The 17,483-nt window shown below is 35.7% G+C and overlaps 1 non-coding gene across 1 annotated transcript; it reads left to right on the top strand.

The window, feature by feature from the left end:
* Nucleotides 1–7,546: 7,546 nt before the first annotated feature.
* On the top strand, nucleotides 7,547–7,653 carry LOC131002900 (small nucleolar RNA R71). Its single transcript, XR_009094444.1, has one exon. It is a non-coding gene; the product is annotated as a small nucleolar RNA R71 (small nucleolar RNA).
* Nucleotides 7,654–17,483: the final 9,830 nt, after the last annotated feature.

Here is a 17,483-nt window from a genome sequence, read left to right as displayed (position 1 = left end):
TGTTGGGGATATAGAACAGGGAGTTCAAGGACATTTTGAACTAGGTATGACCTTTGCAGGGGCAAAGGAGGTTAGAGATGCTCTTAACACTTATTCTGTGAATTTTGGCTATAAGCTTAAGTTCTAAAAGAATGAATCTAAGAGGTGAGGGTGAGGGTGGTTTGTATTGGTGACAGTACTTGTCCATTTCTTTTCTTGCATCAAAAGATGGGAATACAGAGGGTCTTATTGTTAAGACATTGGTGGCAGAGCACACATGTTGTAGGCAAAGACAAGTGCTTAGTGCTTCTCAGGCCTATCTTGCAAATTTTTTCAAAGATGCAATCTATAGAAATCCTAGGTTTACATCTAAGGATATACAGGGGCATGTGAAAGATCACCTAAAACTCCATGTCAGTCTTGGCAAATGCAAAAGAGCAAAGAGGACTATCCTCACTGCACTGCAGGGAAGCTATGTAGAGGAGTTCAAAAGCCTTGTTGGCTATATTGACAAGGTGAATGAGATCCAGGGAGCAAAGTGGAACTCCAACTATCCAAGGATGAGTTGTCTAATGGCAGGAGGGTGTTCAAGAGGATCTTTGTCATGCTTGATGCATGTAAGAAAATTGGCTAGGTGGGTGTAGGCCTTTGATCTCCCTGGATGGATGTCATTTTGAAAGGGGTTACTTCGGTTGCCTTCTCACAGCAGTTGGCAAAGATGGAAATGAAGGGATTGTTCCTATTGCTTGGGCAGTAGTGAACAAGGAGAATAAACAAAACTGGAATTGGTTCCTTAACTGGCTCAAGCATGAACTACAGCTTGGTGATGGATCAAGGGTGACTCTAATATCAGACATGCAAAAGGTTATGCACTGCTCCTATTCTTTTTGCATTTTCAGTGTTTTTTGATGGCATGATAGCATTAACATGTAAACAAACAGATAGTGTTTCCAGTATGCATTCTGCATTTTTTTGAGTGCAAATATGTATGATATGTACTCCAAAGATACTGCATTTCATTTCCAAAAAAGGGTGATCAAACAAATTACAATGGGCATTATGCTATTGCTAAATAGGCAAACACCAACCAAGAAGCAAGAAACAGAAATGAAACTAATCTAATTTTCTTCATCATTTTGTTTGAATCTTCCTTCATTTCTTGCACAACATCCCAAAGCATTCCAATTTCACACTCCATATCAATAGTTGCAGTTTTGGAGCTTTCATTCTTGGTCTTCATCAACTTCACATTCTCATTCTTCAAGTCATTGAACCTCCTTAGCTCTTTCAGTTATCGGTTCGTCAATCCAATCAAAATAGCCACAATTCTTCGACTGGGAAAAAGGAAAATTTCAAGCCAACAAATTCAAAAACAAAACAATAGAAAGTTATAAATATACCTTCCAATTCCTACATCCATAGAATCTCCGACCCGGATTCTCCTCCGTCCATGAGGTCATTATCGAAGCCTTCAACCTTTTACCTTCAAATTCGCAAGTACAAAACTTTGGATTGTCTGAACCCTCAAACTGCCGGCGACTACGCCACGAGCTCGACCCAGATGCTGAGCCGGAATTGAAACTCATGTCTCCACTCGAAAGATGATAACAAACGAAAACCCTACGCTAATTTGCAGAAACAACGAAAGAAGCTCTCAATTTTTTCGCCCCTGTTCGCGGTTTAGGGTTCTTGTGATTTGGAAATTTCCCAATTAAAAGGGGAATTTGAGCTTGCATATAAGGTGGGGCCCACCGCCGATTAAAAAAAGAAAAAGAAAAAAAAGACGGACGACGTTTACCAGCCGTTAGGGCTAGGGGCCCAATTATTCGATTTTTTGGACTACAGGGGTTTATTTGGCCCAACTTAGACTATAGGGAGCCCAACGTGAAAAGGGCCACTATGATAGGGGCCTATTTGATACTTAACCCTATATTATATAGACAAGAAGTGTTTTTAATATTGAAATATACGAACAATGTGTCAAACATATCTTAAAATGGAATGTAATATACTCTTTGTAAATGTCAAATAAATTAATTATTATATAACAAATAAAGCAGTATATACAATTACAAGTGTATCAACATTATTTGTAAGGGTATGTTCTCTTTGACTCATAAATTTATCATGAGAAGATGCCGTAAATAAAAGAGGTGTTTAAAGGAAAAAAATTTGTTAGCTTTTGTTTTGCTATATATATATATATATATATATTATATATATATATAGGGTGTGGTTCTAGAGAGAACTACATTATTTGTAGAGACGGGAGAACCATCAAATCTAATGCATCCACTGTAAAAATTAATGCATTCGCGACTGTTAAAATTAATGCATTAAAAATTTTTTTAAAAAAATGCTCCCTTCAGGATTCGAACCTAGGATCTGCATTCATCCAACAAGATGATGCATCCACCGTAGATCTTGATGATCGAATGGCTGAAAATGGTTCTCCGGTCTTCTTTTATTTATGGTTCTTTCTTGAACCTCTCTCTCTCTCTATATATATATATAGGGTGCGATTATAGTGAGAACCACACTTGTTGTGAGAACATAAGAACCATTAAAATCAATGCATCTATATAAATTAATGCATTCGCTATTGTTCGCTATTATTTTCACCACGCCGCAAGTATACGGTGTATTTGCAACATAGGGAAGCAAGGTCGTATTCCACAAGGATTAGTAGTCAAATTCTAGTGATTACCTTAAGTCATTATGCTAGAGCTATTTAGACTAAACAAGGAGGTGAGTGGTTTGATTAACTAACAAATTCAAAGACAAAATAAGAACAATCAAATAAAGTGGATTAATTAAGTGATGAAGGTGGTTTAGGGATTAGGCAACGGATGGATTAGCAATGGACTTCAATTAGCTCAATATTAGTTTGATATTCCTATTTATCTAGAGTGATCTCCCCACTAGTTCTAGCCCCCTCCCGGACGACTAAAACTGTAGATTACGGGTCATAGTTGCCGTCCCGTCAACTTCTAACCTAGTAACTCCCAAGAGCACAAATGATCGGTAAACTCTCACCCAACTCTCAACCTCCCGGTTATTGAGTCAATATGTTTCAAGCTCCTAATCTATTATGATTATCCTCTCCCGATTCAAATCACAAATTAGAAATGCATAGAAAGTGGCCAACAATCCATACAAGAATTAAAGCTAGGGCTTGAAAAGATAATAACAAGGAAATAATCAATACATATATTAAGCATAATAATCAATCCATCACATCATCCATGAGCCTAATCCCCAAACCAATGGGGGATTTTATCCAAACATGTTCACAAACAACAAACCAAAATCAAAGAAATACATAAATGAAAGAGAGAGTAAGAAGTGACAAATCCTATTAATGAGCTTCTTCAATCTTCTCTCCTCTTCAATGCCTTCAATCTTGGTAAAAAGATGTGGTAATGGAGGCTAGGGTTTGGTGTGAATGAATTGGGGAAGATGGAAATGGGTGAGTATGAGGTTGGGGAAGATGAATAATGTGAGGAAAAGGGGGAGAAAGGGGTTTAAGGGCTGAAAAACGCGACTCCGCTCTTTTCCCGCGGTCATGGCCCGCGCCCGTGGTGCTCAAACGTGGGCAAAACTCAGGGAACCCCGCGGTCCCGCCCCGCGGCCGCGGGTGGTGACCGCGGTACACCCCTGGAATTGGGAACAGCTGACCCGCGGGTCCCACCCCGCGGCCGCGGGTGGTGACCGCGGGGTACTGGGCGTTTTGCACAGTCCGCTCGTTTTGCTCCGTTCTCCCTCGTCCGGACTCGGATTTGGTCGCCGTTTGCGCTCACGGATTCCTCTCGAGACGTACTTCAATCTCATATCTTCAAAATGCTCCAATTAATCCTTTATTTTTCCTGAAATTACTCCAAAACTACACCAAGATATCAAATCTTCATAAAACTAAATATTCGGGCACAAACAAGCATTCACAAGCAAAACATGAAGGGAAATGACAACAAAACATGTGGAATTGAGGTATGAAAACCATGTTTGTCAACCCCCCAAACTTAAAGTGTTGTTTGTCCCCAAACGACGAAGAGAAGAGAAATAAAAGTAAACAAACATGTGAGCATGAATTGGTGTCATTTCAAGGGCTTCAACAATTTTATAAAAAATCTTTCAAAAGTGCATCACAAGTAGAAATGCATTCCAAGAAGTCACAAGTGATAATGAGTTCAATATTATAACCTCCAAGCTTGAATCCTAACAAAGTGGATGTTCAATGACGCACTCAACTCTCAAGTGTTTAGAATGGACGTGTTTGCACTCAAATTGAAACAAGTATGCAATCTACCATAAGCTTGCCATTTATCCTAACTCTCTATACTTCAATGTGTTACAAATAAAGATCAAAAAGGGCTTCTATTTAGGTTGCAATGAGAGCTCTTTGGTGAGGTGAGGTGTTTATAGGCAAAGTGACTCATATCCCATACAATTCCCAAATTGAATATGTCATATTCACCATTGTTCTTTTCTAATCAATCAACCAATATCCCCACTTTTCTTCCTTTTCACCCTATGAATACTTATCAAGACCATGATTCAAAAGGCAAATCACTCCCCTTTGTACTATTTTATTCACATGTCTCTTCATTTTTCTTTCTTTTTCTTTTTGAGCTTATAGGAGACTAGTGATTTTCACTCAATCGAAGTTTGACAAGCAATTTCAATCATTTTCCAACCATTTTCATCAAAGCAACCACTAACACTCTAAGTTCTACCCCTTTATCATTGGTTCATTAAAAGAAAGGCTACAAGGCACGAAAGGGGTAAACTAGGATCAAATGAGAATTTGGACACAATTTGAGTTAAGTGGCTAACAAAGATGGCCTTAAATCACTTCAATATTAACAACACATCTACTTTTATTTTCAAGAAAGGACTCATGGCAAGTTCTAGAGATCAACACACATGCTCAAATGATTTACACTCAAGAACAAAATGAGATTGTAAATGTATGACAATCAAAGGCTCAATTCTTACAAGCTCATTTTCAAGTTCTTGGAGGCAAAACATTTAACTCACTTGTCACAAGTTCAAACTTTTCATGCATAATCCACAAGTGATACACACAATTTTTCCAAGAAACGATTCATATCATAAGCCCAATGACATTCAATCAACATCACAAAGTTTGATACAATTATCCCAAGCAAAACAAAAACAAAAATATCAACCCAACTAACTCTCAAGCTTTCATTTATTCAACAATAACAAAAACAAGACAACAATACTAAAACAAACAAAAACAAGTAAAGCTTAAGATAGATGAGACAACTAATCCATCTCTCCCCTCCCCCCAAACTTATTTCACACAAAGTGAAAATGAGTTTGGAAGAAAAGAGAAGGAGAAGTTGTCTCGGACTCACAAAAAAAACTAACATATAAAAAAAAAAATAAAAATAAATAAACCATACAAAAATTAAAGGGTACCTTGTTGGGGTGCCTCCCAACTAGCGCTTAGTTTAACGTCATGAGCTAGACGTCTCCATGATGGTGTTATGGCTCGGGGGTGGTTCCAACGAACACTTCAACTTTTGGTTTCAAAGGCAAAAATGCCTTGATTCTTTCCTTCTCAACCACAAAGGTTCTTTCATCCTTCTTTCTCAATTCAATTGCTCCATTGTTGAAAACCTTGTTGATTTTGAAAGGACCCGTCCATTTTGATCTTGGCTTTTCCGGAGGTAGTGATTGACGAAAGGTGAGGAGAAGGACTTCATCATCGGGTGCAAACTCCCGTTTTTGCATCATCTCGTCATTAGCACTTGTTATCCTCTCCTTGTAGAGGCTTGACTTCTCAAATGCGTGATACTCATCTAACTCTTTGAGTTGGAGTACACGGTCTTGCCCCATTGGATGTATCTCATTCTCACCAAAGAATGCATACTTCAAGTGTGTGGGGAGAAGCTTCAACTCCAAGCCTTGGGCTTCCTCCTCTTTCCTTTCTCCCTTCAATTTTTCTTTCATGTTGATGCAAGGTTCAATCACTTGCATCAATTTGCATTCCTCCACTCTCATTCTTTCTTCCCCATCTTTGTGCTTGGGAGCTTTGTGGATTGAGAAGGTAACACTCTCATCATTCACTCTCAATGTGAGCTTGCCCTTTGCAACATCAATTAGGGCCCTCCCCGTCGCCAAGAATGGACGTCCAAGGATGAAAGGTACATCCTTGTCCTCAACCATATCCAACACCACAAAATCCACCGGAAAAATGAATTTGTCAACCTTCACCAAGACATCCTCCACTATCCCTTTTGGATATGAAACGGAACGGTCCGCCATTTGCAAAGCAATCGTGGTTGGCTTAATGGTTCCTATTTCAAGCTTGTTGAAGATGGAGAGAGGCATCAAATTTATGCTTGCTCCCAAATCACACAAGGCCTTTCCAAAACGACCATTTCCAACATCACATGGGATAGTAAAGCTCCCGGGATCCTTGATCTTGATGGGTAGCTTCTTTTGAAGAATGGCACAACATTCTTCGGTGAGGTTGACCGTCTCAAATTCTTCTAATTTCTTCTTCTTGGATAGAACTTCCTTGAGAAATTTTGCATACTTGGGCATTTGTTGCAAAGCTTCAACAAGGGGGATGTTGATGTGTACCTTCCGAAAGATCTCAAGGAATTTAGAGAACTCACTCTCCACATTTTTCTTTTGAAGTCTTTGAGGGAATGGAATTGGTGGGCAATAAGGTGGTGGTGCCTTGTACACATCTTTCTCCTTCTCCTTATCGCCTTGCATTTTTGAGGAAATGTTCTCATCATTGTTCTTGACTTCCGGAGGTATCTTGGACTCTTCAAGTATCTTCCCACTTCTTATAGTGATAGCCTTGCAATGTTCTTTTGGATTCACAACGGTGTTACTCGGAAATTGCCCCTTTTGATGTTGGTTGCTTAAGGATTCAGCAATTTGTCCCACTTTCATCTCAAGCATTTTCAATTGGGTTGCTTGAGCCTCTAACCTTTCGTCGGTTCTTGTCATGTGGGCTTGAGTGGCCGTCATGAATTTCATTAAGATCTCTTCAAGGTTGAGCTTCTTCTCTTCCTTGATCATGCCATCACTCACCGCAAATCCGGGCGGTGGTTGCAAGAAGTTATTGGGATTACCATAGGCAAGATTTGGGTGGCGATTTGTTTGAAATCCTTGATTGTATTGCCCTTGCCCTTGGCCTTGATAACCACCTTGATGTGAAGGCCGGAAATTCCCTTGGCCTCGGTTGTTGTTGTTGTTGATGTAGTTCACATCCTCGAAGCTAGTTTGTTCTTCAACCACGGGCTCTACCCTTGATATTGACATAGCATCAATCTTGTTATTCATGGCGGTCAATTGAGCTGTCAAAAGAGCTATCGGATCCGAGCTTGTTGTAGCCGCCACCTTCTTCAAAATAGTCCTCTCCCCCGGAAATTGGTAGCTATTGGCGGCCAAGTTCTCTATGATGTGGGTGGCCTCCTCGTGGCTCTTCTCCAACAATGCTCCATTGGCCGATGCATTCATGTCTCTTTGCATCTCACCACTACACCCGGTATAGAATGAGCAAATAATGGTGTTTTGATCCAAACCATGGTTGGGACACTTCCTTATCATCTCTTTGAATCTCTCCCAAGCTTCATAGAAGGTCTCTCCATCGAATTGATGAAATTGGACAATGTCCTTCTTCATCTTCATTGTCTTACTTGGAGGGAAGAACTTGATAAGGAACCTTTGAGCCATTTTCTCCCATGTAGTGATGGAACCAATCTCTAAAGATTGATACCATGTCTTGGCCATGCCCCTTAGTGAGAAGGGAAAGAGTCGGAGTCGAATGGCATCCTCCGGAACTCCATTTATCTTGATAGTATCGCATATCTCCAAGAAATTGCCGAGATGTCCATTCGGGTCATCTTGAGAAAGACCGGCGAATTGATTTTGTTGCACCATGTTGATGAGGGCCGGCTTGAGCTCAAAATTATTGGCATTGATTCTCGTGGCATGCACTCCCACTTGTTGGACCACGGGTTGGAACATATTGCTAATAGGTGGTGGTGGTGGTGCATTCCTTTGAGCCTCTTGCTCATTGATTTGCCCTTGCATGTCCTCCAATTGCCTTTGGAGTTGACGGATTAAATCGAAATTTTCCGCCATAGCTTCCTCCAACTCTCTATCTCTTCTTGTTCTTGCTTTGTTGTGTCGGCAAAAAGCTTCAACCTCAAGGTCTATAGGTATAAGAGGTGCACCTTTAGACCTTGTATTCATACACTACCTATCAACCAACAAGAACAAAGAGTCAAATCACAATCTTAAAATAGAAAACAAAAATTAAAGCAAGTAAAATGTCTAAAGTAGTTAAGCACAATGAAGCAAAATATCACAAGCAAAGAAACTAAACTAATCCCCGGCAACGGCGCCAAAAACTTGTTCGCTATTATTTTCACCACGCCGCAAGTATACGGTGTAGTTGCAACATAGGGAAGCAAGGTCGTATTCCACAAGGATTAGTAGTCAAATTCTAGTGATTACCTTAAGTCATTATGCTAGAGCTATTTAGACTAAACAAGGAGGTGAGTGGTTTGATTAACTAACAAATTCAAAGACAAAATAAGAACAATCAAATAAAGTGGATTAATTAAGTGATGAAGGTGGTTTAGGGATTAGGCAACGATGGATTAGCAATGGACTTCAATTAGCTCAATATTAGTTTTGATATTCCTATTTATCTAGAGTGATCTCCCCACTAGTTCTAGCCCCCTCCCGGACGACTAAAACTGTAGATTACGGGTCATAGTTGCCGTCCCCGGTCAACTTCTAACCTATAACTCCCAAGAGCACAAATGATCGGTAAACTCTCACCCAACTCTCAACCTCCCGGTTTATTGAGTCAATATGTTTCAAGCTCCTAATCTATTATGATTATCCTCTCCCGATTCAAATCACAAATTAGAAATGCATAGAAAGTGGCCAACAATCCATACAAGAATTAAAGCTATGGCTTGAAAAGATAATAACAAGGAAATAATCAATACATATATTAAGCATAATAATCAATCCATCACATCATCCATGAGCCTAATCCCCAAACCAATGGGGGATTTTATCCAAACATGTTCACAAACAACAAACCAAAATCAAAGAAATACATAAATGAAAGAGAGAGTAAGAAGTGACAAATCCTATTAATGAGCTTTCTTCAATCTTCTCTCCTCTTCAATGCCTTCAATCTTGGTAAAAAGATGTGGTAATGGAGGCTAGGGTTTGGTGTGAATGAATTGGGGAAGATGGAAATGGGTGAGTATGAGGTTGGGGAAGATGAATAATGTGAGGAAAAGGGGGAAGAAAGGGGTTTACGGGCTGAAAAACGCGACTCCGCTCTTTTCCCGCGGTCATGGCCCGCGCCCGTGGTGCTCAAACGTGGGCAAAACTCAGGGAACCCGCGGTCCCGCCCCGCGGCCGCGGGTGGTGACCGCGGTACACCCCTGGAATTGGGAACAGCTGACCCGCGGTCCCACCCCGCGGCCGCGGGTGGTGACCGCGGGGTACTGGGCGTTTTGCACAGTCCGCTCGTTTTGCTCCGTTCTCCCCTCGTCCGGACTCGGATTTGGTCGCCGTTTGCGCTCACGGATTCCTCTCGAGACGTACTTCAATCTCATATCTTCAAAATGCTCCAATTAATCCTTTATTTTTCCTGAAATACTCCAAACTACACCAAGATATCAAATCTTCATAAAACTAATATTCGGGCACAAACAAGCATTCACAAGCAAAACATGAAGGGAAATGACAACAAAACATGTGGAATTGAGGTATGAAAACCATGTTTGTCAGCTATTAAATTAATGCATCAGAAAATAATAAATTTTTTTGCTCCCTTCAGGATTCGAACCCAGGATCTGCATGACTGCATTCATCCACCAAGATGATGCATCCACCGTAAATCTTGATGATCGAATGGCTTAAAATGGTTCTCTGTTCTAATTTTATTAGTGGTTCTTATTTGAACCTCTCCCTATATATATATATAAATTTTTTGAGAATACGATGATAAATTTATAATTTTTTTTTTAAATTATAAGATATATCTGAATACAATCAATTATGCAACCCGCATGTGACACCAAATCTAATTAAAATTTATATGTATATTTGTGCGAAAAAACTATGAATATAAATAAATTTTAATGAGAAAATCATGAAATAAATTTTTATTTTAAAATACTTTACTCAAAATAACATCTTTAGGTAAAGCTAAATATAAATTATTTGATTCGCCATTCGACCTTCCACGCGCCTCCGACCTTGGAAACCTGGAAATGTTAAATATGAGATGAGCATACAGAGTACACTCAGTGTGGGAACATGCAATCATTGTCCACGTTAATAAAATGGTAACACATATGATCCAATATGATCCACTGTAACATTCATAACTGTAAGTCGCACGGTGGCATACCAAGGACCTTTCCGTCCTGGACCAATTATGCTGGCCCCTGACGACTAGTTGCAACCATAACTTTAACATGTATAATCGCATTGTGGTATACCAAGGACTTTTACCGTCATGGACCAATTATGCTGGCCCCTAGCAATATTTAATTTAACTCACATATTGTAAACACATAATATTAAAATGAACAATAATTAATCACAACATGCATTTAAATAAATCTCACACATTTAAATAAATCTCACACCTGAAACTTGAACTTGAAGGTTAACTTGAGAATTTCAATCGAAAGTTACGTCCTAGTCGCGCCACACCTAATTATATAGAATAGAACAATAGTTTATTAAGAATAATATAAAACTTAAATATAATTATTATATAATATATGATTTTAAAAAATATTTATATATACATACGTATGTGCGCGAAATTATATAATATGTGTATAAAATCTGTAACTACTTATCTTAATACAATCAGTTTGAATTGTTGTTGCAATTTATTTAATTAATTAAAATTTCAAACCCAAATCTATTTATACTTGTTTTTGAATCTGATGAATCATCTATCCTAGGTCGCTCTTTTTTTTTTTAGGCATGATGAATCATTCAAAAATTTGATTACTTGCCCTTTAAAAATAAATCCAGATGATAGATGATTAATCGAATTGATTTCTCGCCTTTTTCGAGCAAAAACAATTTTTTAATTCTTTAAAATTTAGTGGATTTATGTGTTTTTTACGTGATTTGACTGATTGTGACTAAAGAAGTTGGTATCTTTCATGTTAATTTCTTCCACTAGATTTTGTTTTTGCATGAATCTTAGTCCAACTCCAAGTCAGCCAAACTCTCTTTTCACCCAATAAAAGATAAGGTTTCACATTAAATTCATGGATTTAGGAAGTACGATTGCTGTCTCCAATTTAATTCGGTAGATATTGGAAATTGATTCGATAAAGAAATTACTCATCGTCCACAATTTAAAGCCCTACTTGCTCTTAATTTTTGTTCACAAACTAAAGCCCTACTCTATTTTGTATACTATTTTACTCTTCTTTTTTTTCCTATATTTACTTACCCTTTGCCACTAATAAACCCCACCTTAGACACCTTTATCATTTTTATCTTCTATATTTACTATGCACTTTAGTGATAATGGACTCACTCACAACACCTTTATCACTTTAGTCAACTATCATTATTACTTTAGTCAACTACCCTTATATTTCATCCACATCACCTTTTTTAGCTTTCTTAGTCTCCGTGCTCACATCAAAGTGGGGCTTTAAATTGTGGACGGAGGGAAGTAGAATATATGGAGTTTCCAATTTAAAATCAATTTTTAAATTAATTTCAAAACTGGGTGGGTAATTTTGTAATTATAATAAAATTGAAGGTTTATGTTTAAACTATATATTTTTCTTTTTATTTTCATTTTTCTTAACTTCTTATTTGTTGTTACATTTCTTTCCAAAATTATGAAATTCGATTAATTATAAAATATTTAATATGTATATCAAATTAAAGATCACGATAAAAGCTTTAATACGATATATTTTATGAAAATATTTGATTTAAAATTTAACAATTAAATTCGTTTAAATATTAAAGTTCTATAAATTTATCTCTCCTCTCTCATCTTTTTTGAATAAATAAAATTTTAATTCTTTTTAATTAGTATTTTATTTTTAATTTTTAAACTTATTTTTACTTTTTGTTTTTCATAATATCAAATTTTTAATTGTGAATTCTTTTTTATTTTTTAATATTCAATTCAAAATATTCAATTAAAATTAATTTTTTTATTATATATATAAGTATAATAATTGAATTAGTATTAATTTTATATAAATATAAAATTAAAAATATTTTTCCGTGCATTGCACGGGATGCAAATATTAGTAAACTTATAAACAAGGGGTTGAATGTCACATTTCCCAATGCGTTTGTTAACAACAACATGCCGACTCAAAATATGAATATGATGCTGCTTAATGTCGATTTGAGTCCATTTTCATGCAATTATTTTTAAATTTAATTATTTATTACTATATATGGGTGTATTTTAGTGAGATTGCTATTTTTCGTGAGATCATAAGTAAAATGAATAAGACAATATTTAGTGTTGAATGAGACAATATTAAAAAAATTAGTAAAATTTTCGCACTCTCCAAGATTCGAACCCTGATAAAAAATTTCGCCCTCCAGTATATATGTATGTGGTGAAATTTTAGATTGATTTGTACGTGTTGATTTAATGTATCTTACGGTTGATATTTTATTTGAAGGCAGAAAAATTTTTATGGGATTCGAATTTGAGAGGGAGTCGAAATTTTACTAATTTTTTTAATATCGTTATTTAACACTACATACTTCAGTATTCATCACTATATACTAGCTTATTCATTAGTCTCACAAAAAATATCAATCTCACTAAAATCAACTCCTATATATATAAACACACACACACAGAGAGAAGGAGAGATAAAGAGAGAGAGAGAGAGATAAAGAGAGATAAAGGGACTAAAATAAAATATTTTTTTAGCATATAATATAGAATTCAACAACATCATTTGAATTTAATTTATAGGATCTGATGGCTATCATTAATCCTAAAATTAAACTACAAAATAGATGACACTTTATAGTAGGATATGATTAAGGCCGATAAATCGGTTCAATTATCCAGTTAAAACTGTAACCGAACCGAAAATCGGTTAATCAATTAATCGATAACCGATTTTTACTGATTCGGTTTTGATTATCGATTATAGTATTTTCCGTTAATCGGTTAATCAGTTTAACCGATCGATTAATCGATTTAACACTATTAATTAATTTATTTATATTTTATTATATTAGAACTTAGAAAATAATCAAAATACCCAAAATCCCAAATTACTGTCTAGGGCAGATTTCAATTTTATTCACCGCAAATTCACAGCCTCCTGCCTCCCTCGCGTCGCGCCCCTCCCATATCGTCGCTATCGGCGACCGACGCCTCTTCCCACCGACCACCGGGGCGCTGCCTCTCCCCCCCCGTGCTCAGCCAGTAGAGCCTGCTGACCGCATTCATCTCTCCCAGCACCGCAAGCACGCTGCACGCACCTCGCAGGACCAGCTCTGCCCTGCGCTGCACCGGCGTCGCGCCTGACCCCGCCCTCACTCACAGACGCAGTATATTCTCGGACTTAGGTAGGTAGAATGAGATCTGCCATTGTTTAGTTGCCTGTAGCAGTTGTCGACTAAATTACTTGGTATGCTCTCTTAAATAAGTTTCGATGCAAGTTTGGATGAGACTTTTTTTTTTTCATCTTTAGCTTTTTGTTGGTTACCTGTAAGGATGTCAATCGGGCCAATCCACTCGGTTTCGGGCCAGCCCATTCGGTCTCGGGTTATTTTAGGTTCGGACTAGTCGATTTTTTTATTTTTCGGGCTAAAGTTTTTTGACCCTAACCCTAACCCACTCGGTTTCGGGCTAGCCCGTTCGGGCCCGCAAGTTTATGATTTTTTTATATGTTTTTTTTATAGATAATCATATTTTTGTAATAAAAATATGTCGTGTTTTTTAAATCGAGATTTTTTCACCTTATTTTAAATACAAAAATTAGTATATATATATATATATTTTTTTATCAAGAAAAAGGGAGTTTTATTAAAAGAAAAATAGCAAGGCACCAGAAGTACCCGAAAGGGGGATACATGCACGCCCCAAAGCCATGCAAAAGGAGAAAAAAAACTGAGAAAAGCAGTCACCCTAAGTGAAGATCAGGTTCAAGAGCTTTCTTGTAGCTAGATATTTTTCATCCAAGATTTGAAGTCCGAAGAAGGAACCTCTGTTTAACAGACATGCTTCCAACACCAAAGTCTTGTTTAATCTCAGCAACTAGCTTTCCTTTGTTCCACAAAAATTAGTATTATTTTAACGTAAGTTTACATAATATCTAAGTTTAACTTCGTTTTCGATAAAAATTGTATATAAATTTAACATAAATGACTATCTTTCTTTGACTTTTATATCATAAATGTTTGTTATTAATTGTTGAAAAAAATCAAAATATATTTTACAAGTATCAAAATGTTATTATTGAATTAAAAAGTAAAGTATTAAAGTTTGAAAACTAATTATTAAGAAACTGTTCGGTTAATAGGGCCAACCCACTCGGTTTTTCGGGCCAACCCTATTGGGCTCGGGCTATTTTCGGTTCGGTCCATTCGGGCTAAATTTTTTCCGGGCTAAAAATTTTCTACCCTAACCCTCTTTTTTTATCGATCTATTCGGGTCGACCCGTCGGTTTCGGACTTTTTTGACATCCTTAGTTACCTGCTATCAATTGTTTTTGGGTGTTTGCTCCTGATTTGTGTAGGTGGCTCGTTGGTTACCTATAGGTTATAAATAATTTTTTTGGGGTGTTTGCTCCTGATTTAATGGAGTGGATAAACATAAGTCATGTGTTGGTGGAGTGGATATGACCTCACCCTTTTTTTCATAGGGCAAGAGTTCGAATCCTATTGCTCACATCTCAAAAAAATTGAATTTTTTTGAATTTGATAATCTGCCTATTAACCGGATTTCTGAGTGCATTAGATATCTGTCTGATTAATCGGTTAATCAGTTAACCAGACCGAAAATTGATTCGGTTTTCACTTTTCAGTTATTACTTTGGCTCTTAATCGGTACCGTAAATCGATTCGATTATAACCGAACTGAATTGATTACCAGTCCTAGATATGATTATCATTTCAACATTTAAACAAATCGTGATTCCTCATTTATGGTGATTCCTCATTTTGGATACTTAAATCGAGTAGGCCTCAACATAAACGAGATAAATCTAAAAATCTTGTTTTATGAGAAAAAAGAAAAAACTTGAATTTGGTCATGTTCATACAAATACAACTAGTATTTTGCCCGTGCGATGCACGGGTATTATATTTTTTTAGATATTATAATTTTTATTTTTTCTTTAAAAAAAATTATTATATTTTTATTTTATATTAGTATTAAATTATATATTATATAAAAATAATGTGATTGTGATGAGTTAATATTATTTTTTGAAGTGGTATAAATTTAGGAATATATCTTTGTAAGTGACATGAAATCACCAATCATATACTATATCAATAGTTTGAAGTGAAATTGTCTAAAAAAAGTTTAAAGTGAAATTAACTAAACGATGAGTTGCGATCATATTTATTGAGCTTCACTATTATGTACACAACATTTATTTTATACACTTGTTTTAAAATTTAATAATAATTATGCAAACGATAATTTATTATTGAAATCCATAAAATTAAACATATTTTGTTGTTGATTTTATCATAGCCATTAAAAATAATGTATTTACAATTTTTTCAATGAACACATGATCTGCTTTTATATATAAATGTATCTTTCTGATTAGACGGTTGCACTCGCGTTCAAACTCTGACCCCGCGCTCAAATACAAACCCGCTTCCTGATTCGATCCTTGTAAATGACACTATTCAGTTATACAAATGACACTGTCTGTAATTGACTCTATTCTGTTATACAAATGACACCACGTATAATTGACATTATAATATTGTAAATGACACTTCCTGTCATTGACATCATAAAATTGTAAATGACACTATAATGTTTCAAAATGTTATAGTGTAATTTGTATAACTGAATAATGTCAATTATAGGCAGTGACATTTATATAACTAAATAGTGTCATTTACATGATTTAAATCAAAATGCAGGTTAAGGTCTGAGTGCGGGTATAACCCGATTCTACAGTGCACCCAATAACATCTAAGTTTTTGTGTTCTGTTTAATTGTTTACCTATTTTTATAAACGAAAAATTAGTGTTGCTGATTAATTAAGGTTAAAATTAATGCTACACTTTGGGCGGGAAAATAGTATAGGCATATTGGTTCCACTTTTATATATATATAGATTAATCAATTTACACAATTATATTCTTTAAACAAAATAATCAGCAACACTAATTTTTCGTTTATAAAAATAGGGTAAACAATTAAACAGAACACAAAAACTTAGGTGCTATTGGGTGCACTGTAGAATCGGGTTATACCCGCACTCAGACCTTAACCTGCATTTTGATTTAAATCATGTAAATGACACTATTTAGTTATATAAATGTCACTGCCTATAATTGACATTATTCAGTTATACAAATTACACTATAACATTTTGAAACATTATAGTGTCATTTACAATTTTATGATGTCAATGACAGGAAGTGTCATTTATAATATTATAATGTCAATTATACGTGGTGTCATTTGTATAACAGAATAGAGTCAATTACAGACAATGTCATTTGTATAACTGAATAGTGTCATTTACAAGGTTCGAATCAGGAAGCGGGTTTGTATTTGAGCGCGGGGTCAGAGTTTGAACGCGGAGTGCAACCGTCTAATCAGAAAGCTACATTTATATATAAAAGCAGATCATGTGTTCATTGAAAAAATTGTAAATACATTATTTTTAATGGCTATGATAAAATCAACAACAAAATATGTTTAATTTTATGGATTTCAATAATAAATTATCGTTTGCATAATTATTATTAAATTTTAAAACAAGTGTATAAATAAATGTTGTGTACATAATAGTGAAGCTCAATAAATATGATCGCAACTCATCGTTTAGTTAATTTCACTTTAAACTTTTTTTAGACAATTTCACTTCAAACTATTGATATAGTATATGATTGGTGATTTCATGTCACTTACAAAGATATATTCCTAAATTTATACCACTTCAAAAAATAATATTAACTCATCACAATCACATTATTTTTATATAATATATAATTTAATACTAATATAAAATAAAAAATATAATAATTTTTTTTAAAGAAAAAATAAAATTATAATATCTAAAAAAATATAATACCCGTGCATCGCACGGGCAAAATACTAGTTAAGGTTAAAATTAATGCTACACTTTGGGCGGGAAAATAGTATAGGCATATTGGTTCCACTTTTATATATATATAGATATAGATATAGATTCATTCTCATTCCTAAAATCGAAATCTAAATAATTAAAAAAAAAAAACCTTTTTATTTT

The sequence above is a fragment of the Salvia miltiorrhiza genome, unplaced genomic scaffold, assembly GCF_028751815.1.
Source record: "Salvia miltiorrhiza cultivar Shanhuang (shh) unplaced genomic scaffold, IMPLAD_Smil_shh fragScaff_scaffold_2_2:::fragment_3, whole genome shotgun sequence".
NCBI lineage: Eukaryota > Viridiplantae > Streptophyta > Magnoliopsida > Lamiales > Lamiaceae > Salvia > Salvia miltiorrhiza.
The sequence above is the reverse complement of the archived record's forward strand: the minus strand, read 5'-3'. Positions and strand labels throughout refer to the sequence as shown.